This window comes from Sminthopsis crassicaudata, chromosome 5 (assembly GCF_048593235.1).
Source record: "Sminthopsis crassicaudata isolate SCR6 chromosome 5, ASM4859323v1, whole genome shotgun sequence".
NCBI classification, from domain to species: Eukaryota; Metazoa; Chordata; class Mammalia; order Dasyuromorphia; family Dasyuridae; genus Sminthopsis; species Sminthopsis crassicaudata.
The window spans coordinates 135,749,611-135,772,709 of NC_133621.1; the positions used below are offsets into that span (position 1 = coordinate 135,749,611).

Below are 23,099 nucleotides of genomic sequence, written 5' to 3' on the forward strand. Positions count from 1 at the left end.
TGTCATATCATCTTGGTATACAAAATAGCGTGTTTACAAATGTTGAGTGATTCCATGAGTATCAACATAATGTAATAGATAGTATGCAATATTAGGGTCTGACTTTAAATTCTGACTTTGCTAACTACCTATGATTTTGGGAAAGGAGCGAAAGGCTCAATTTCATTGTCTATAAATTGGGGCAAATGGTAATACTTTCTCTTTCCATCCCTGAGGCCTGTTTTGTGGATCGTAGCAGGAAATAAACAGTGAAAAGTGCTTTTTAAAAAATATGAAGCAACATACAAATATAGTATGGTACTGGTAATATCAATATGATAAATGTACCAAAAAATGTAAGTTTGTTGGTAGCTTTAGTTTTTGAAAAAAAACTTTTTTTTGACTCTTTTTAGTTTTTCCTTTAAAATACTGGTCACATCTATCTCTTATCTGCCTACACAATTTCTACCTTATGGTTCAAGCATCCATCAATCCTTAAAGCTAAACTATTGCAATAATTTCCTAGTCGGTGTTCCTGCCTCCTATTTTGCCCTTCAAAATTGAGGGAAAAAAATGTGACTATGTCAACCCTTTTCCTCTCAAGAACTTCAATGACTTCTTGTTATTTCCAGGATAAAATAGAAAGCTTGATATTTTAAACCTTCCACAATCTGGCTTCCACTTATATTTCCAATCTTATTTCATATTACTCACTTTCCTATTCTCCTTATTTTAAGTCATACTGGTGTGAGGCTAAATTTCTGCAATGTTCTATCTCTGCTTAAGTGGTCTTCCATATCTGAAACGGATTCCTGTTTAACTTCTACCCAGCAGAATTCTGTTTCATTCACAGCAAAACTTTGATACCTCTTCTGACAAAAGATCTTTTCTGTATCACCCTCCTCCTTTCCCAGTTATTACCTCTCTTAGTCATAAAATTACTTTGTATATAAACATACACATTTATGTAAATACATATGTAAATACTTATATATGTAAAAATATAGATATTGCTGTTGGTGGGGCAGCTAGATGGTGCAGGGAATAGAACACTGACCTCAGACACTTAATTCTTCCTAGCTGTGTGACCCCTGGGTAAGTCACTTAACCCCAGTCGTCTCACAAACAACAAAAACAACAACAAAAAAACATAGGTGATGAAATGGATAGAGCACAGGAAGACTTGAGTTTAAATGTGATCTAAAGTACTAGTTATATGACCCTGATTAAGTCACTTTCTGTCTGTCTCAATTTCCTCAATAGTAAAATGAGGATCATAATAGCACTTACCTACCAAGGTTGCAGTGAGACTCAAATGAGATAATATTTGTAAGCATTTAGCACAATTCCTGGCACATAGTAAGAGCTTTGTAAGAGTTAGCTATTACTCCCTCTTCTTTTCCCCCTCCCTCAACATTGTATCTCCTTAGTAGAATGTAAACTGTTTGACAGCAAAGATTGTTTTGTTTTTGTCTTTTCATCCTCATTAGCCATACACACAGTAGACATTTAACAAGTGTTTAAATTGAATTAATCTACTTTTGTATTAGTTTTTGGTCAATTGTATTTTTAAAAGAGTTGTTTTGTTCAATGAATTTGTTCCCCCATTACTCCAATTCTATTTTTTAAGGAGTTTTTTTTTTTTTCTTTTTCCCAATTTTTTTTTTCCCTGAGGCTGGGGTTAAGTGACTTGCCCAGGGTCACACAGCTAGGAAGTGTTGAGTGTCTGAATTCAGGGCTGGTGCTCTATCCACTGTGCCACCTAGGTTCCCCCTCTTTTTCCAAATTTTTGCCAAATTTGCCAAATTTATTTTTTAAGAAGTTTTCTTCAGTATATATGTGTGTGCAAGTATTTTCCACTTTGCCAAATACACACACACACACACACACACACACACACACACACACACACACCCCTATACACACATACATTTTTCCACTTTGTCAAATTTATTTTTTGCAAAGTCATTTTCTTTGGTATATATACATATAGATACATACATATATGTATATATATGTATGTATGCACACACATATATATATATGTATGCACACACACACACACACACACACACACATATATATATATATATATATATATATTTCTTCAATCAATTTCTGTGCTTCCTTTTTCAAGCTATTGCCTTTCCCTCAAAATTTTTCAGAAGCCCGACATAATTCCCTCAAATACTTTTCTTTTACCTCTTTTTTCAAATTCTTTTAAAACTCTTCCAAGAGAGTCTTTTGAGCTGGAGATCAGATCTTATCTCCATTTGGTGCTTCACCTGAAGGTATTTTGCCTTTGCTATCCTCTTCTGGTTTGTGTTCTGATCTTCCCTGTCTCCATAATAGCTTTCTGTGGTCAGAACTCTTTTTGCTTTTTTGCTCATTTAAAAAAGTTTTGGTGTGCTTCTAGGGTACAGTGGAGATTGTCCTGAGTGCTTCTATAGGGCAACAGGGGTTTCTGTAGGCTTGCCCACTGTGCTGAATGGGATGCCCTGCTTGTTATGCTGAGGTTTGAGGGCTCACAGCTTGCCTTCTCTAGTTGACTTAGAGATCTCACAGCTGGTTTGCTGATCTATTTTGAACCAGGACAGAATAGCCAATGCTGCTAGATTTTTGCTAAGAGCCTTTTCCTAGATTCACTGGCCAAGCCTCCTTCATGGTTCTCCTTTGCTTTGCTTGCACTGGGCTGTGTTCTCCTCTATCCAACTGAGACAGATCTTTCCTGAAGTATTTCCAAGATATCTTAAGCTGGAAAATTATTCCATTCTGAACGTTTGTGGGTTCTGTCATTCCAAAATCTGTTCAGAGGCTTGTTCTAATGTTGATTCTAAAGGAAGCCGAGGAGAGCTCAGGCAATGTCCTGTTTACTCTCCTTCATCTTGGCTCTTCCTCCCTATGCTCCTTACATTTGTATTAGTTTTTTTTTTTTTTGAAAGATATTTTAAGAGAATATTAAGCATGAAAGTTTCTGTAAAATTCAACTATCAGGTTTTTTCTTGTAAATTTTTTTGAACAATGCTGGGTTTAGAAGGTTACGTTTTATTTTCTAGCATATTCAATTTTACACTTTAGACATACTTGAATGAGTATGGATCTTTGAGTCTCCATACTTGATGCAAATTCAGCTGTTAATGTGTGCAAGAAATTATACAGATCTATATTGTTGGAAAATGCCCTTATCTTTCAGGTTTCTTTTGTTCTAAAGTGACATTTCACATTAGACGAGACTATTGACTTTGCTAAATAGACTGTTCTACATGAAACAAGGACTTTCAGGACTTATTAAGCCCAGTGACAGTTCTAATTAGATGTCCAAAAACTATATTTCTTTACTAATTGATGTTATTTATAGAAGCTGTGTGTTTTTCTCTTCCTCATTTGAAAATTTAACCAGAGCTAATGAGACTTGAACATTTACTTCAATATATCATGGATTAAATTAATCAAAATGTTCAAGTTACTGTTTCCAAATGTGCTACCTTCAATTTCCAGAAAAACAATTAATGAAATAACTCATTTCTTATAATATGAACATAGTGAAAATCATAAATAAACGAAGTGATGAAGAAAATTTCTTTCATTTTGGAAGCCTTGACATAGTAATGTATTTTTTTTTTTTTGAATATAGGAAGAGTAAATGTTCTTGGAGAGACAGAACCATTTTTGTTTCACCAATTTCTATAGAAAATTATATATAGTTTTTGTTTCATTCCCTAAATATAGGTTGTGCTATGCTGCTATCTTTCTGTAAATGATTAAATGGTGTTATAGATTTGTAATTTCTTTTGGGAACTAGTTAGTTCAAAACCCAGACTGATATAGAGGAGTTGCTGTCTACTATAATTTTTTTTTTTTAAATTAACCATTAAAGATTTCTCTCAGCAGAAAATTTTCTACTAAAGACAACATCCTAAATACAATAACAATTACCTAAGTTTTTAGCTTAAGAAAAACAAATACTTGAGTGAATCCTGGAGGATTTTGTTAATATAGTATCTGTCTTTTGAAATGAACTCCTTTTTTTCCCCGAATATATTTTTATTTTACTATTTCCTAATTGTAAAATTCATTTTAAAAAACTGAGTTCAGGGTTCTTCCCTTTTTCTCACCTCTTTCTCCATCTTGAGAAGATGAGCAATTTAATATTGATTATATATATGAAAATAATGTAAAACATATTTTTATATTAGCCATTTTAAAAAGGAAAACAGACAAAAATTCTCAAGAAAAATAAATTAAAATATGCTTCAATCTGCATTTAGAATTTATCAATTCTTTCTCTGGAAGTGGATAACATTTTTTTTTTTTTATCATTAGACTTATAGAATTGTCTTAATAATTATCCTCATTAGAGTAGTTAAATGTATTACAATTGATCATCATTACAATATTGCTATTACTATGAACACTTTTCCTGGTTCTGCTTACTTCACTTTGCTTCAGTTTGCATAAGCCTTTTCTTTTTTTTCTGAAATTATCATGCTAATATTTCTTATAGCAAAATAATGTTCCATCACTATCATATACCACAACTTGTTTAGCCATTCCACAATTGTTGGGCATCCCCTCTATTTCTAAATTTTTGACACTATTAATATAGCTGCTACAACTATTTTTTAATATGTTCTTTTCCCCTTACTTTGATCTCTTTGAGATATGGATCTAATAGTAGTATTGCTGACTCAGAGGGTGAACACAATTTTATAGCTTTTTAGGCACAGTTCCAAATGCTCTCCAGAATGATTGGGATAGTTCATAACTCCACCAACAATACATTAATATCTCAGTTTTTCCATATTCTTCCAGTAAACATTTGTCATTTTCTTTTTATGTCATGCCAATCAGTTTGATAAGTGTAAGATACTAGCTCAGAGTAGTTTTAATTTGCATTTCTTTAACCAGTAGTGATTTAGAACGTTTTTTCATATGGTATAGATAATTTTAATTTCTTTTTTTTTTATAATTCTTTTTTTTAAATAATTCTTCTTTTATCAAATGAGGAATGACACTTATTTTTATAAATTTGCCTCGGTTCCCTATATATTTGAGAAATGAGACTTTTATTGAAGAAATTTGCTAAATATAATCAAAATTATCCTTTTAACTTCTTATAATCTTCTCTACCTCTTGTTTTGTCATAAATTCTTCCCTTATCCATAGATCTGACAGGTACATTTTTTCTACGCTTGTCTAATTTACTTATGATATTACCTTTTATGTTTAAATCATTGATCCATTTTCACTTTATCTTGGTGTATGGTGTAGATGTTGGTCTATGCCTAATTTCTTTTCAAAGTCAAAGTATTTTCCAGTTTTCCATGCAATTTTTGTCAAATGGTTAATTCTTACTCTAAAAGTTTGGATATTTGGATTTATGAAATAATAGATTGCTATTATAATTTTTAAAAAATTACTGCATATTATCTACTTTTTCATTTCTTAGCCAGTATCAGATTGTTCTTATGATTACCAATTGGGAATATAGTTTGAAATCTGGTACTGCTAGATTGCCTTCTTTTGAATTTTTTTCATTAATTCCCTTAATTCTTGATGTTTTGTTCTTTCAGATGAATTTTATTATTTTTTTTTCTCATTCTATAAAACAATTCTTTGGTAGTTTAGTAATTGTGGCATTTAATAAATAAATTAATTTGGGCAACATTTTAATTATCAGTTTATTGACTTGGCATACTTATGAGCAATTGATAGTTCTCCACTTGTTTAGATTTGTCTTTATTTGTCTGAAAAATGTTTTGTAATTATGTTCATAGAGTCCATGGATTTGCCTAGGCAGATCGACTCCCAAGTATTTTATATTATCTGCAGTTATTTTAAGTGGACTTTTTCTCTCTCTCCTATATTTTCTTGGGTAGTATATAGAAATGGTGTTGATTTATGTGGGTTTATTTTGTATCCTGAAAACTCACTAAAATTGTTGATTGTTTGAACAATTCTTTTTAGTTGATTCATTAGGGTCCTTTAGCTATACCATCATATTATTTGCAGAGTGATAGTTTTGTTTCCTCATTACCTATTTTTCTTTTTTTTAAGAAGAAAAGTTAGCTAGTATTTCTAATATAGTATTGAATAATAGTGGGATTAAAGGACATTCTTGCTCTGCCATGCATCTAACTGGGAAGGTTTTAAGTTTAACTATATTACAGATAATGCTTGCTCTTGATTTTAGATATTTATTACATATCATTTTAAGCATGGCTTCATTGGTTCCTTTGATTTCCTATGTTTTTAATAGAAATGGGTTTTGTATTTCATCAAAGGCATTTTCTATATCTATTGAGATAATCATATGACTTTTGTTGTTATTGTTATTTATATAATCAATTATGCTGACAGTTTTCCTAATATTTTACATCCCCTTCATTTCTAGTATAAATGTAGGTACATGTGTATGATCTTTGTGATATACTGCTTTAATCAAATTGCTTCTATTTTATTAAAAATTTTTTGCATCATTCATTAGGGAAATAATTTTCTGTTTCTTGCTCTAACTGGTTTAGGAATCAAAACCATTTTTGTGTCATGAAAGGAATAGGCCTCCTTTTTTACCTATTTTTTTCAAGTAGTTGAGTTTAATCTCAATAATCTCAAGTATTGAGATTATTGTTATTTAAATGTTAAGTACAAAATACTTGGACATCTTTTCAGTCCTGGGGGAGCATTCTGGGAAGATGGTAGAATAGACTGATAAATTTCAAGCTTTTCTGATTTGCTCTACAAATAGAACAAATTTGCACTTCAGAGCAAACATAAATTGGTGAAAAACAAAGAAGACTTGGGGCAGAACAGGGGTCCTCCTCATATAACTGGACAAGATCTGAAGAGAGACCCTGGGCTGGAATTAACCTGTCTGATGTGCAAAAACCTCCAGGCTAGCTCCACAGAAACATTAAGTGGGGATATCTTGGGCAATTTGGTTGTTTTGGTTAGCTGGAGCCTCAGAAAGAATCACAGAGACTTTTACCTCCTGGAGAGTTAGGGTTTGAATCCTGAAGATAGAGTGAACCTCAGCTGATTGGGTATACCATGTCCAGCTGTACTGCTGAGACATGGCCCTGGGTGAGATAGATGCTATATCTAGTTAGCATGCCTAGTTTGTGCAGAAGCAGTGGGACAGAGGCACTGCTGGTTGTGTGCACTTGCAGGAGGGTGGAGCTCTTTGTTTGGAGTTCCTAGTCTGAGTGAAGAGATAATGGGAAGCTTGAGGCATCATATCCCCACCCCAGGGTTCTTAACACTAATATTTCTTATTAAATATGTCTACATAAATAAATCTTTTTTCTTAACTGTAGCTTGCTTGGGAGGAGTGGGGGGATGAAAAGGAGATATATGTGAGTATGTATATGTTTGTATCTATCTACATATGTATATATAAATATATTTTTTCTTAACTAGAACCAGCTTGGGGTGGGGTAAGGATGAAAGGAGGAAAAAGAATAAAGTAAAAAATATGTGCAGCAATTTACAATAGTTTACAAGGAAGTAAATAAAAGATACTTGATATAATTTCTTCTTAAATTGGTATTTTTTGTTACATATTTTGAATCCTCCCTGATGTTCTGCTGGGCACATGATAAAGTTTTATTTGTTCCATTTTCTTTTATATTACTTTTCTGTTTTTCTGTTTTTCTTTTTTCTTATTTTGTTTCTTCAAATAAAATAAATTTGAGGGAAAAATCTTGCAGTGCTGGGATTTCCCCCCCCCCCCCCCCCCAGGGAGCTGTTGATGGATTGTTCAATGTCTTTTTCTAATGCATGGTTATTTAGATATTCTTTTTTTTCCCCTGAGGCAATTGGGGTTAAGTGACTTTGCCCAGAGTCACACAGCCAGGAAGTATAAAGTGTCTGAGGTCAAATTTGAACTCAGGTCCTCCAGACTTCTGGGCTGGTGCTCTATCTAATATAACAATTAGCTGCCCCTTTATTTAGATATTCTTTTCCCTCCTCTGTTTATGTGTACAATTTGTATTTTTGTAAATATTTATCTATTTCAATTAATAATTCCGAATAATTTCTTTACTTTTATCTTCTTAGGGTAGTGCATTCACCCTATTCACTTTTGAAACTGGTAATATGATTTTATTCCCCTTTTAAAGAAAAAAATAATTACCCAACAAATTACCCAATGTATTATCTATTTTATTGTTTTTCTTCATAAACTACCTTCTACTTTTATTAGTTCAGTGTTTTCCATTTACAATTTTATTAATCTCTTTTTTGTTTTTTAGGATATTTTATTTTGTTTATTTAATTAAGAATTTAAAATTCTTTTCTATTTTTGTTGTTGTTGCATAACAAATTCATTGATCTCTTCTTTATCTTTTTTTATTGCTGTATGAATTTTAAGATATAAAATTTCTCCAAATACTGCTTTGGTTGCATCCCACAAACTTTGATATATTGTTGCATTGTTATTTTCTTTAATGAAAGTATTGATCATCTCTATGATTTGTTCTTTGAACCATTTATTCTTTAGGGTTAGGTTATTTAGTTTCCTATTAATTTTTATTTATCTGTGTTTCCATGGCCCTTTATTAAATGTAATTTTTTTTTGTATTTTTTGCATGTCTGTATTTATTTTCATGCATTTTCTACATGTCTGGAAAGGGTGCATTTAATATTTCTGCTTTTCTGCGTGAGGTTTTAATGCCCTAACACATTTTTGGTTTTTATGAAGGTGCCATATACAGCTGTAAAACAGGTATATTTCTGTTATCATTTATTTCTCTCCAAAGGTCCATCACATCTTTTATCTCATTAGCTTCTTTCTCATTTATTTCCCTTCTTAGAGGGGAAAGTTAAAGTGTCCCATTACTATAATCTTACTATTTCTTCTTGAGATTTATTTAACTTTTCCTTTAGAAATTTGGTATTTAGTATTGGAATCATTTCATTTTTTATGTTGCATATTTAGCAACTTGTATTATTCCTGGTTTTCGTGCTTTTGCTTTGAGATCATAATTACTATCTTACCCTGTTTTGTTTCAGCTAAAGCAAAATAGATTATGTGTCAGTCCCTTATGTTCACTCTCTGTCTCTTTAAATACATTTTTTGAAAATGACATATTATTGGATTCTGTTTTTTAATCCATTCCGCTATCTGCTACCATATTATGGTTGATTTCATCTTATTCACATTCAATTATGATCATTGACTGTGCATGCACGTCTATTTTTTTCTGTTTCTTACCCTCTTTTGATCTCATTCCTCCTCTAAAGTCAGTTTTTTCTTTGGACCACTGACTTCTTTTATCTGACTTCCCTTTTGTCACACTCCCTTTTTCTTTTTCTTTTTCCCTCTTGTATTTTTCCCACTTTGAAGTAATTTAGATGAGAATCAGGTTCAAGCTTTGTCCACCCCATCTTCTACCATTTCCCCCTCCACTGTAAAACCTTTTTGTGTGTCCTTTTTCTAGGTGAAATAATTTTCCCCATTCTTCCTCTCCCTTTCCCTTTCTCCCAGAGCATCCCTCTTTCTCACCTATTAATTTTTTTAAAAACATCATTCCCTATGTTTTATGTACCATTTTTTAAACTGTCTTAAAAATGATAAAGTTCGTTGGAGATCTGCTTCCGCGTGTGGCAGCAGGGCAGCTTTTGGATTTGGTGAGGAGCATGGACAAGGCAGCAGATTGGCTCGTGGACTCTCTCCTCTTGTATCACGATCTCCATGCATTTGAGTTGCAGGATCCTACCAGAGTCTTGGAGTGGACTGATAACCAAGGAGTCTATGTTGCGGGCTGTGAAAGTCAGAAAAAAAAATGAAATTCTGCATCTTCTTTTACCTCCCAAACTTTCTGTGGAAAACCAGGGCTTATGCCCAGAAAGAGATTTCAGGGTGAAACATGGGGGATTTTCAGACAAGCCTGTCTACAACCTGAAGCATGTGTCAGAGACCAGGTTGCTGGTCACTACTGGCCCACCTGGCAATTCTCTACAGGTGTGGCAGGTTGCAGACGATAGTGATATGATTAAAGCTGTAAATGCCATTGCTATACACGAGGCAAAAAGTAACTTCTCGCCTAGGATTGCATTCCTTAATCTCTAAGGTCCCCAAAGTCCTTCATGGGACCAGGGTCAATGATCTGCATGTCACTGAGCTGGAGTCCCAGAAGACACTCTACATGTCAAATGAGAGTAACAGTAAAAAGAGATAAGCAGTCTGAAGGTGTTGGATGCAGATACCTTTGTCTTCTGTTGTGCTTCAGGACGACTGGGGCTTGTGGACATTCACCAGAGGTCTGGGGTGACTCAAGGAGGACTACCTCAAGCCCTGGACCTGGTGGGGAGTTGTGGTGTGGTGCAGTTCGAACCAGTGGGCTGGAGTCAGGCCCCACCATTGCCAGTTTGTCTTCAAATGGGCAGCTTCAGCTCACAGACTTAAGGGACCTTGACTATCGAGTGACAACAGTGCAGTGTCAAGTTTCTATGCCCAATCCAGACTGGAAGTTGCTAAGGGTAACCTGGGCTCCTTCTCTAGATGGCTGCTTAGCCATTTCAGGTTTTTATGGGACTTTCCAGATCTATGATACCATGTCCTGGGAGAAAAATGGGAGCCATGTAGAACCACTCTTTATCCATAAAAGACATCTTTTCATGGATGGGACTGAGAACAACATGCATTTAATGGTCACCACACATTCTTGGCATCCTGACAAACCCAGGACATTGTTGTCTGCAGCAGTTGATGCATCTTTGCATGTGTGGGATTGGATAGATCCTTGTAACTCCTGTTGACCCCATTCAAAGGAAGGAACAGGCCCAAACATTTTCAGGTTTTTATGTTGTAGAGCAGTGTTTCCCAAACTTTTGACATATGTGTACCCCTTCTATAATTTTCATAATGCTAAGTACCCCTCGTCAAAAAAGATGGATGTATTTTAATAACAATCAAAATATATTTATTTTTCTTTTTTTTGGTACATACACAAAATGATAATAAATGAAAAATAAAATTATTCATAATAAAATATAAATCCATGCCAGAAAAAAAACCTATAAAGTTCTTAGAAGTTACATATATTCTTTTTTCATAGAGAAATGAAACATTTTAACACAATGGATTCTCCTATGATTTCTCTTTCATGTTTACCTTTTAATGTTTCTTTTGAGCCTTATGTTTGAAAGTCAAATTTGCTATTAAACTTTTTTTTTTCCAATCAGGAATGCTTGAAAGTCATCTATATCCATTTTTTCCCTATAGTGGATTAGGTTCTGCTTGATTGTAATTCTAGGTTTTTTGTTTTCCATAATATAATATTCTAAACCTGCTTCTCCTTTAATGTGATAGCTGTTAGATATTGTATGATCCTTATTGTGGTTCTATGATATTTGGATGGTTTATTTCTGATTATTTGAAGGATTTTCTCTTTGGCTTGGGAGCTCTGGATTTTGGCTGTTATATTCCTTGGAATTTTCATTTTGGGGTCTCTTTCAGATTTGTGAATTCTTCCAGTTTCTATTTACCCTCTGAGGCTATCAGAGCAGCTTTTCTCCATAGTTTCTTAAAACATAAAAAACAAAAACAAAAACAAAAAACCTCTTTCTTTCATCATGCCTTTTATATAGTCCAATAATTCTTGTTATTTCTCCTAAATCTATTTCTTAAATAAGTTATTTTTCCACTGATATATTTCACATTTTATTTTAAAAAATTCTTTTGATTGTTTTATTCTTTCTTGATATTTCATAGAATCCCCAGTTTTTAGTGGCTCAATTCTAATTTTTAAGGAATTGTTTTCTTCAATGGGTATTTTATACTTTCTTTTCAATTTGCTCAGTTCTTTTTAAGGAATTAATTTCTTCAGTGAAGTTTTGTTCTTTTTTCATTTGACCAATTCTGTTTTTTAATGTGTTATTTTCTTAATTGTGGTTTTTTTTGGTGTCTCTTTAACTAAACTAAAAATTGATTTTTCATATATTTCTTCCTTTGCTCTCATTCCTTTATCTAATATTTCCTCTATTACTTTGATTTTGAAAATCATTTTAAAACTCTTCTAAGAATTCTTGTTTGGTTTGTGTTCAGTTCATAATTTTTTTCCTTTGAATCTTTCTAACTGTTTAGACTTTATTGTCTTCTGAATTCCTGTAATGATATTCTCTATCACTATAGTAGCTTTTTAAGGTCAGATTTTATCTTTTTTGTTTTCTAATTTCCTCACTTTAAAGTTAAAGTTTATTTTATTATGGAAGGAAAGATGAATATTACCCCAAATTTCATTTAGGCTTTTTCACTCTGCTGTTTGCAGAGATAATTCTTGGGTTTTGGAAGTTTTTGATGCTTTCAATATGGTATAGTCTAGAGAGGTTTGGTTACTACTTTCCTGGTCCTGATTTGTGTTCTGGTCCTTACCCTGAAAAATACATTGATATCTTGGGATTGCAATTGATATTGATCTTCAGGGCCCCTGAAATCTTTTGTCCAAAAGCAGTACTGCTCCTCAGGGCCCTTGCTCTCTCCTGACAAAAGTCTTCCTCATTGTTCTTGAACTGTGTTTCATAAGTGGGTATGGATAATAGAGTTGCCAGTGTCCAGAGCTGCAGCATCCAATTGCTAACACAGGAGTATCTTTTAATCTCTTTTTGGCTAGTTGTTGAGTCCTTTTACCATCCCTGGCTTGAAAGTTCCACAGACTGTTGTTGCTTGTGTTTCTATCATCTAGTCCTATGTGAATTTTGGATTGTTCCCCCATCTGTGAGCCACTGATCTCACTTGCCATCATTTTAAGTTGTTTTGGGTTGGAAGAATATCTCATTCTGAGCTTTTGTTAGCTGTCCTACAACAGAATTTTATTTGAGGCATTGTTTTAAAGTTGTTTGGAGGGAAATGTTAGGAGAATTCAACTAAATGATTCCTCTATTCTGCCTTTGAAACTCTGGAAGTTGACTTGTTAGTGTTGATTCCATTTTGGTCCTGTTTTCTTGTCACTTAGGAGGATCTGAAATGGTTACTTTCCACATTAGTAAAATAAATAACAAATCATTTGGCCATTAAAAGACATGCAAATAATATACCCAAACAAAAATAATTTTTAGTTCTAAGAGGTTTTTATAGAATTGGAGGAGCTTCAGAGGCCACATAAGCTTTTTTAAAAAATAATTATTTTTGTTTTTAATTAACAAATTATTAATATTTATTAATTTGTATTTCCTACTACTCAACTGGAGAGTTTTTTAAAAATCTCAAAAAAATTCCTCATTACATAACTACATGGTCCAACAAAATCTCTTAAGATCTTTCCTACTGCCCATTGGGCATCTTAAACTTGATGTCTTGAAGACACTTTAAATTCAGTATATCATTACCTTTCCCCCCCAAACTCTTCCCTCTTTGTAGTTTCCCATTGCTCTCCATTTATATTCTCATTGGTCTAGTTACTTAGGCTCATAACATAAATGCCATCCCCAACTCTTCACTCTTACCCCCCTTCCCTTATGCAATCTGTTGCCAACTGTTTGTTCATATTCTGTATTGGTAACATCATTTTTATATACATCACCACTCTCTTTGGACAATGTTACTGGTACCATCATCTAATTTATTTTTTTATTGCAATATAGCTTGCTGATTGGTCTCCCTGCCTCATGTCTGTCTGTATTCTAGTCCATCTTCTACCTAGCTCCTAAATTCAATTCTGACATATCACTTCTCTCTACCTCCCATTTCATCAAATCCTTTGAATCCCTCTTACCTTTAGATCAAATATATAATTTTATTTGGCTTTTGAATCCTTGATAGATTGTCTCCACACATACTTTCCCAGTCTTCTTATAGCTCCCTCTTTTTCATGTACTCTGTAATCTAGTCAAATCTAGTCTCTTGCCATTCCTTAAATAAGACACTGCATTTTCACTGGTTGTCATGTCTGTAAGGTCCCTCTCCTTATTTATGCCTTCTACCTTGTTTTCTTCAGGTTTCAACTAAAAAAGTCCCAACTTCTCCCAGAATGCTTTCTTAGACTCTTATAATACTATTGTCTTTTTTTGAGGTTTTCTACAGTTCATCTTGTATGTTTTTTGTTTGTATATCATTGCTTGCTTGTTTGTTTCCCTCATTAAACCATGGTGCTCCTTGAAAGGACTTTTTTTTTGTAGAGGGGATAGAGCCAAGATGGCAGAGAACAGACAAATATCTGTCTGACCTCCTCTGAGCATTTCTCAAATCAACTGCAGATTTAGTCTCTGAACTGGTTTTGGAGCAACAGAGCCCACAAATATTTGGAGTACAACAAATTTCCAGAAGATACTTTGGAAGAACTTCAGAAAATGTCTGTTTCAATAAGGCAAAGGGAGAGGGTTCTGAGTCCAGATCACAGAGCTTAAAGGGGCAAGGAGCTAGGGTGGAGAGCCAAGGCATTGTGGTGTTTGCATATTGGGGGACCTACTGTGAGGCTCTTAGGCTACTCTGTTCTGGTTACAAGCCAGTAGTTCAGAGATTTGCTGTAAGGCATTGAAAGCAAATACAAAAGACAAATAGTGAGTCCCTGAACCCCGGAATGACATGGTTCCTGGCCACGCCTATCTAGCACCATCATTCAGTCACCAGCATTAGTCCCAGGGCAAACTAAAGTGTCTGTCACCTCTTTGCTTTAAGAACAGACCTCAACATTTAAAAAAATGAGCAAAAAAGCAAACAAAACAAAACAAAACAAAACAAAACAAAACAAAACAAAACAAAACTCTGACCATAGACAGCTTTTATGGAGAATGAGAAGAACAAACCTTACGCACTGAAGATCCTAAAGGCAAATCAGCTCCAGATGAAGCCCCAAAGGGTGATATGAATTGGTTTCCATTTCACAAAGCTTTCCTAGAAGAATTCTATAAAGAACTTAAAAGAGAATTAGAAAAAATGGGGAAAGAAATGAGATCTTTGCAAAAGGGTATGGAAAAGGAAAAAAAAACATTCAGAAATTATTTGAAAAAAAAAAAACTCCTTAAATATAGATTTGATAAAATGGAAAAGGCAAATAAATCCTTACAAAATAGATTTGATGAAATGGAAAAAGCAATATAGCTCCTTACAAACTAGATATGAGAAAGAAACTGATTCATTGAAAAAATAGAATTTGTGAAATGGAAAAATAAATGCATTGAACAAAACATCCAAATGCAAAAGGAGATAAAAAAGCTAACTGAAGGAAATAATTCACTAAAAATTAGAATTGAACAAATGGAAATGAATGATTCAATGAGACTTTAAGAATTAGTCAAAGAAAACCCCCCAAAATGAAAAAATAGAAAATGTAAAACAACTCATTGGAAAAACAATTGATCTGGAAAATAGACCTAGGAGAGACAATCTAAGAATTATTGGACTTCCTGAAAACCATGATGAAAAAAAAAGCCTAGACATTATCTTTCAAGAAATCATCAAGGAAAATTGCCCAGATGCCTTAGAACTAAAGGGTAAAATAGCCATTGAAAAAATTCACCAATCATTTCCTGAAAGACTTCAAAATGAAAACTCCAAGGAACGTCATAGCTAAATTTCAAAATTATCAAATCAAAGAGAAAATATCATAAATAGCCAGAAGGAAATGATTCAAATATCGAGGAGCCACAATCAGGATTACCAGGACCTAGCAGCTTCCACTTTAAGATATCAAAGAACATGGAATCTGCTGTTCCAAAAGGCAAAATAACTTGAATTTCAGCCACAGATAATTATTCAGCAAAACTGAGCATCACATTTGAGGGAAAAAAGATGGACATTCATTTAAACAGGTGAATTTCATCTATTTGTGATGACAAGATCAGAGATGAATAGAAAATTTGATCTTCAAAAATAGAACTTGAGAAGCATAAAAAGGTAAAAAAGGAAAAAAAAATATAACATTCTTTTAAAAGTTAAAAAGTTTATATATACCTATATCTGCAGATGATACGTTTAATTCTTGAGATCTGTATTTCTGTTATATGTATACTTAGAGGGTGCAGTTACAATTTGATTTTATTATGATTTAGAAACTAGAGGAGGAAAAATAATTCTAGTGGAAGAAGAGGAAAATGGAGTTAAAATGGGGTAAATTACATCTCACAAGGAGGCAAAAAAGACTTATTGCAATTGAGGGAAAGAGGGGAGGAGGGGCATGAACATTGTGTGGGTCTTACTCTCATCAAATTTTGCTCAGAGAATATCAGGCACATTTAGCTTCTCAGAAGCTTATGTTTCACTGTATAGAGAAGTAGGAAGGGAAAAGTATAAGAAAGGGGGAGGAGTTGCAAAATGGAAGGGCTGTTTGAGGGAAGGGGTGATCATTGACAAAATACTGAGGAGGAGGGAAAAGGGAAAAGAGAAGAGAAAAAAATAACTGGGGTAAACAAGATGGCAGGAAATATAGAGTTAATAATTTTACCTGTGAATGGGATGAACTTCCCCATAAAATGGAAGAGGATAGCAGACTGGATTAAAAGCCAGAATTATACAATTTGTTGTTTATAGGAAACTCCTTTAAAGCAGAGTGATACATTAAGAGTAAAGGTAAAAGTCTGGAGCTGAATCTATTATGCTTTAGCTGAAGTAAAAAACAAACAAACAAACAAACAACAAAAAAAAAAACCCCAACAGGAGTATCAATCCTGATCTCAGATCAAGCAAAAGCAAAATAGATGTAATTAAAATAGATAAGGAAGGAAACTACATCCTATTTAAAGGCACCATAGATAATGAAGTAATATTAACAATAAACATATATACACCAAGTGGTGGTATACCATCCAAATTCCTAGAGAAATTAAGAGAGCTTCAAGAAGAATTACATAGCAAAACTATATTAATAGGGGATCTTAATCTTGTTCTCTCAGAACTAGATAAATAGAAATAAGAAAGAAGTTGAAGCAAATAGATTGTGCAGCAAAATAACAGTATGTATATGTATATGTATATAAAATATATGTTAAATACACTATATATATATATATATATATATAGTGTATTTAACATATATTTTAATATATTTAACATGTATTGGTCTACCTGCCATCTGGGGGAGGGAGTGAGGGGAAGGAGGGGAAAAATTGAAACAAAAGATTTTGCAAGGGTCAATGCTGAAAAAGTACCCATGCATATATCTTGTAAATAAAAAGCTATAATAAAAAAAAGAAAAAAGAAAGAAAAATTGGTGATGACAAATCCAACTTTTAAAAAAAGAGGGAAATAGAATCCCAGAAAAGTTAGGGATGACAGACCTTTGGAAAATTTGAATAGAGACAGAAAGAAATATACTTTTTTTTCCTTGGTAATACATGGAACTTATACAAAAATTGACCATGTATTAGGGCATACAAACCTCAAAGTCAAATGCAGAAAGGCAAAACTAGTATACATTTTTCTCAGATCATAATACAATAAAAATTACATGCAATAAAAGGCCAGGGGAAAATAGAGCAAAAATTAAGTGGAAACTAAAGAATGAGAGGGTGAAACAAAAAATCATAGGCACAGTTGATAATTTCAAGAGAATGACAACAATGAGACAACATTCCAAAATTTGTGGGATGCAACCAAAGCAGTTATTAGGAGAAATTTTATATCTCTATATGCTCACTAAATAAAATAGAGAAAGAGATCATTGAATTGGATTTGCAACTATAAAAGCTAGAAAAAGAACAAATGAAAAATGCCCAATTAAATGCCAAATTTGAAATTCTGAAAATAAAAGGGGAGATTAATAAAATTGAAAATAAAAAAAATATTGAATTAATAAATAAAACTGAGTTGGTTTTATGAAAAAAACCCAACAAATAGATAAACCTTTAGTTAATTTGATTAGAAAGAGGAAAGAAGAAAATCAAATTGTTAGTCTCAAAAATGAAAAGGGAGGATTTTCAACCAATGAAAAAGAAATTGGAGTAATAATTAGGAGTTATTTTGCCCAAATATATGCCAATAAATTTGATAATCTAAGTGAAATGGAGGAATGCCTAGAAAAATATAGATTGCCCAGGTTAATGGAAGAGGAAATAAATTACTTAAACAGACCCACTTTAATAAAAGGAATAAAATAAGCTATCAACTCCTTAAGAAAAAAGTCTCCAGGGCAACATGTATTTACATGTGAATTCTATCAGACATTTAAAGAACAATTATTTCCAATATTATTCAAACTACTTGAAAAATAGGGAAAGAAGGAATCCTACCATATTCCTTTTATGACACAGACATCATGCTGATACCTAAACCAGGTAGGGTAAAAATAGAGAAAGAAAATTAAAGACCAATTTCCCTAATGAATATTAATGCAAAAATCTTAAATAAAACATCAGCAAGGAGATTATAGAACATCATCTCCAAGATAATACACCATAACCAAATTGGAGTGCAGGGCTGGCTCAATATTAGGAAAACTATTAGCATAATTGACTATATAAATAGCCAAACTAACAAAAATCATATGATTATTTCAAGAGGTCAAAAAAAGCATTTGATAAAAATCCAACACCCATTCCTATTAAAAGCACTAGAGAATATAGGAATAAATGGAGTTTTCTTTAGTCAGTAGCATCTCTTTAAAATGATCAGCATCATATGTAATAGAGACAAATTAGAACCATTTCCAGTAAGATCAGAGGTGGAACAAGTTTGCCCACTATCACCATTACTATTCAATATTGTATTAGGTATGTTAGCTTTGGCATTAAGAGAAGAAAAAAGAGATGAAAGAAATTAGAGTAGGTAAGGAGAAAACCAAATTATCATTTTTTTGCAGATGATATGATGGGTGCCTGTTCATCTACCTCTGATGTCTACCTGGCATTCAACACTCATTCATGGTTCCAAGAAACTGTAGAATGGAGAGTAGCCACACTCCAGTAAATTATCTCAGTAAAGAGGTTAAATCAAGTTGAGAGTAACTCACCTCCAACGTATCAGTGTGCTAGGGCAGTGTCTATTCCAAAGTATGCAAAGACTTTCCCTGGCAGAATGGGCAAATGAAAATAATTTGTTGTAGTAGCCATGAAAGTGGTGGAAGTGGGCACTGTGCAGCACTTCAAATTTTCTTAGACATTAAAGACACCAACGTCATACATTGCATCACCTCTCATCCTGACTTTTGTCTTGCCACTAGACTTTGATGACTTTGGAAAAGAATGAAACTGCCAACTCTGTACAATTCTGTCTTACTTAAATCCATTTCAACAATTAAAGATATCAACCAGAGATATCATTGGTTTTGTTTGTAAACAAAAGACATAAAACAATAATAGTCAAGGAAATACCAAAGAAGGGAAAGGGACCTGTATGTGCCAAAATGTTTGTGGCAGCTCTTTTCGTAGTGGCTAGAAACTGGAAGATGAATGGATGTCCATCAACTGGAGAATGGTTGGGTAAATTATGGTATATGAATGTTATGGAATATTATTGTTCTATAAGAAATGACCAGCAGGAGAAATACAGAGAGGCTTGGAGAGACTTACATCAACTGATACTGAGTGAAATGAACAGAACCAGAAGATCGCTGTACACTTCAATGTTGTATGAAGATGTATTCTAATGGAAGTGGATATCTTCAACATAAAGAAGGTCCAACTCACTTCCAGTTGATCAATGATGGACAGAAACAACTACACCTAGAGAAGGAACACTGGGAAGTGAATGCAAATTGTTAGCACTGCTGTCTATCTACCCAGGTTACTTACACCTTCTGAATCTAATACTTAAGGTGCAACAAGAAAATGGGATTTACACACATATATTGTATCTAGGTTATATTGTAACACATGTAAAATGTATGGGATTGCCTGTCATCTAGAGGAGGGAGTAGAGGGAGGGAGGAGGGGATAATTTGGAAAAATGATTACAAGGGATAATGTTATAAAAAAATTACTCATGCATATATACTGTCAAAAAATTTATAATTATAAAATTAAAAAAAAGAGAGAGATTAAAGCTTTTTCAATAGCTGGGTATTATGTATTATGCCATCTCATTGGTCCTCTGAAATCATAGTTGTTCATTTCATAGATCAAATCTCTTACATTTTTAGAATGATTTGTACAAGATCAAACATGTAGTTTGGCTGTGATAATTCCTGGCTTTTCCAGATTTCTTCATCATAGTGATTACTGTAGGTTAAATTTCTCTTTGGTGATAATTGTAGTCAAAATTTTTATCTCTTATTTTTATCTGTTTTCTAGCTTTTTATATTGACAGAAATTTCATTTATTTGAATAGATCTATTCTGAGCTGTTATAATCACACAGAACCTTCTCTTATTTCTTACAATTATACTTATAATTTTCTGGTTCCTCTTTTAGTACACAGAGACAGCTTATCCTGAAATATCTCCCATGTCAATTACTATTCATCTTTTGTTATGGGTTCCACTGTACCTCTTTCCTATGCATATTCAAGCTTGTTAAGTGACAATAAAGTAAGCAGCCAGATTGCTTTTTTTTTTTTTTTTTTTTTTAGGGGGAGCTACATTCTTGCTAATAAACCCATTGTATGTGACCTTGGTAGATCTGATTTTGTCCTTTAGGCATTTATTTACTGAAATGATTAATGATTTTTTAAAATAAACTCGTGGTTTTTGTTATACTATTTACTTCTTAACATTGTCAAAGTAAGTATAATTTACTTAAATGTGTGTTGATTATACTTTCTATTTTGATATAATTCTTATCCAATATTGTGGCAAGGAAATGGGATATTTATCTGTCATAAAAAGTCGGTAATGGCCTTCTTATTAATCAGTTAACTCATTTTGGTATGATCTTTACATTTGAAAGATCAGCAAATATTTCATTCTACTATTTCTAAAATAATAAATATATGGGAAACAACTGCATGCCAGAATGACTATACTTTTTCCAAAACCTATTTATTCTGTATTTTTTCTTGTTTTTTTTTCTGTATTAGAATTATATTTCTTATTCTGTTATAAACAATTATGTACAAATGTAATACTACTTAATTTATTATTGTCAAGGAATGTGGAAAATATCAGGATCCAATATTAAGGATATAGATAAATAATTTCAAAGAAGTCCAAACATTCTCAAAATAAGTGCTTGAATTCAAAATGTTTTTCTTAACATATTGGGGAATGTCATGGAAAATAGTTGACCTTTTCTGTTATTATACATGTTTATAAGTAGTTATGTTTTACCTCAAAACAAAACAAAAATCTTTCCTGAAATGAAATCGATAAGGTGTGTAGAATGAAAGAGATCCCTTCTGCTAGGAGGCACCACAGGTTCAGAAGCAAAAGAATTTGCTAACCCTAGAGTCTGTGGCAAGAAAGGAGATTTTATGTTACACTAAGAGGCTTTCCCCTTTGTGTGCCTATTTCTTAAGAAATATTTTGCAAAGAATGATTAGCAAAGACTTAGTTTTTGAGTAAATCTGGGGGTGGTTTGAATTGATAATCAGACCAGGAGTTCTCAATTGAATGGTAATTTCTTTGAAGATTTTAGAATTTCTTAAGTGAGGATGTGACTTCCCAAAAGATCAATGGGAGGTGATTTACCCGTGAATAATGTTGCTTCTCTCATCCTGGGATGATGGGTCCTCTTTCTAGACTCTTTGGAGCCTGGGAAACCCTGATCTCTTCTTTTTCAGATCAAAGGAGACATGGTTTCAGTGATTATTTTACACAATTTTTAGTGTTCACTCACATCATTTCTCCCCTCAAGCAGTTACCCCCAAATTCATTTGGGGACAAAAGGGCAAAGATCTCAGACTTCTGTAACTTCTTCGAGCTAAGAAGGGTCATAGTGGTGCCCCTGAGCTCATTGGGGTTTGTGCTAGGAGGGAAAATATGAGAACTGAAGGCAGCAGCTGTGACATCCAACAGATATTGATGATGTGTTCCTATCAGTTGTCCCATGATCTCCAGGTTGCAGGAGCAGTTGAAAATTTGCAGCTTGAAGCCTAGAGGAAACAAATCTCACTAGCAGACAGAAAAAGCAGGGGCTGAAAATGAGCAAAAAGTTAATAATTAAAAATGGAGTTAGTAGAGGGGTTAGTAGAGACATAGCCATGAATTCCACTCAGAGGAAGGGGGGGGCGTTGAGGAGTTACTCATGAATGTCTTGCATCCAGCTGGCTTTCTCTAAGATTCTCTCAGTGTCAAGCTCAACTTCCCTTGAATTGTTAATGTACATGTAGCAACAGGTATTGAACGCAGACATCCCTGATAAAGGCAAGGAGATAATGTAAGGCCATTTAGTTAACTAAAACCATGTTAGCAAGAGAGTTCAGGGACTCTTGGATCTCCCTGAGAGAGTGTGCGGGTTTTGTTGGCCAGCTGGTTGATTGTGGCTCTCAGGTTATAGAGAATACTTTCATGTTCTAAATATCCCACCCAGGGTACTAGCATTGTTGTGCCTTTAAGTACCACAACTTCAGGTCCTCTATGGGCTCACAGAAATATACTGAGGTATCTGAAGGAGAGGTAACAGAAACAGCATTTTTAATCTTAGAAATATGAATCTAGCTGGGGGACCTTTCAGTTTAACTGCTGTTGAAGTAGTCAGAATGGCTTTGTTTGGGCCTTTCCACTTTACATCTAGAAGGTCAGACCCTTGAGGCTTCCAGATTTTTAAGTACACCATGTGTCCAGGATTTACAGGAGAGGCAACCTGAGCATGAGCATCTGTAGATTTCAGAAGATGCTTGTTTGCATATCCAGAAAGGGCCTTCTGAACTTCACCAAGCTGCGTAGCAGACTGAGCGACCAGATGCTATTCTGGATCTACAAGAATGTCAGTAGTTAGGAAAGGCCTTCCATACAGAAGTTCAAAAGGGCTCAGCTTAATGTCCTCCCAAGGTGCAAGTCTGACTCTGAGCAGTCCTAATGGGAGGTTCCTTATCCAATCCTCTCTCTAAGCACAGTTTAGTGAGAACTCGCTTGAGGTTTCTCCACCTTTCCAGAGGCCTGAGGGCACCAGGCAGAATGGAGGTAGTAGGTGATTTTAAGCACTTTGGCTACAGCTTGCTTTACCTGAGAAGTAAATGCCGGGCCATTTTCACTCAATAAGTACCTATGCTGGCCAAAAGAAGGAATGATCTCTTTCAGCAGGCACTTAGCAATCTCTTGAGAAAAAAAGCTTCCATCCAGTTAGCGAAGGTATCAACAGAGACTAGAAGC

General features: G+C 33.8%; 1 protein-coding gene and 1 pseudogene across 3 annotated transcripts in view; both read left to right on the top strand.

The window, feature by feature from the left end:
- IMMP2L (inner mitochondrial membrane peptidase subunit 2) overlaps nt 1-23,099 on the top strand; it is a 353,770-nt gene that overhangs the window by 18,138 nt on the left and 312,533 nt on the right. The gene's annotated exons all lie outside the window — the stretch shown is intronic.
- Nucleotides 9,619-10,816, top strand: LOC141542465 (integrator complex assembly factor WDR73 pseudogene; annotated as a pseudogene).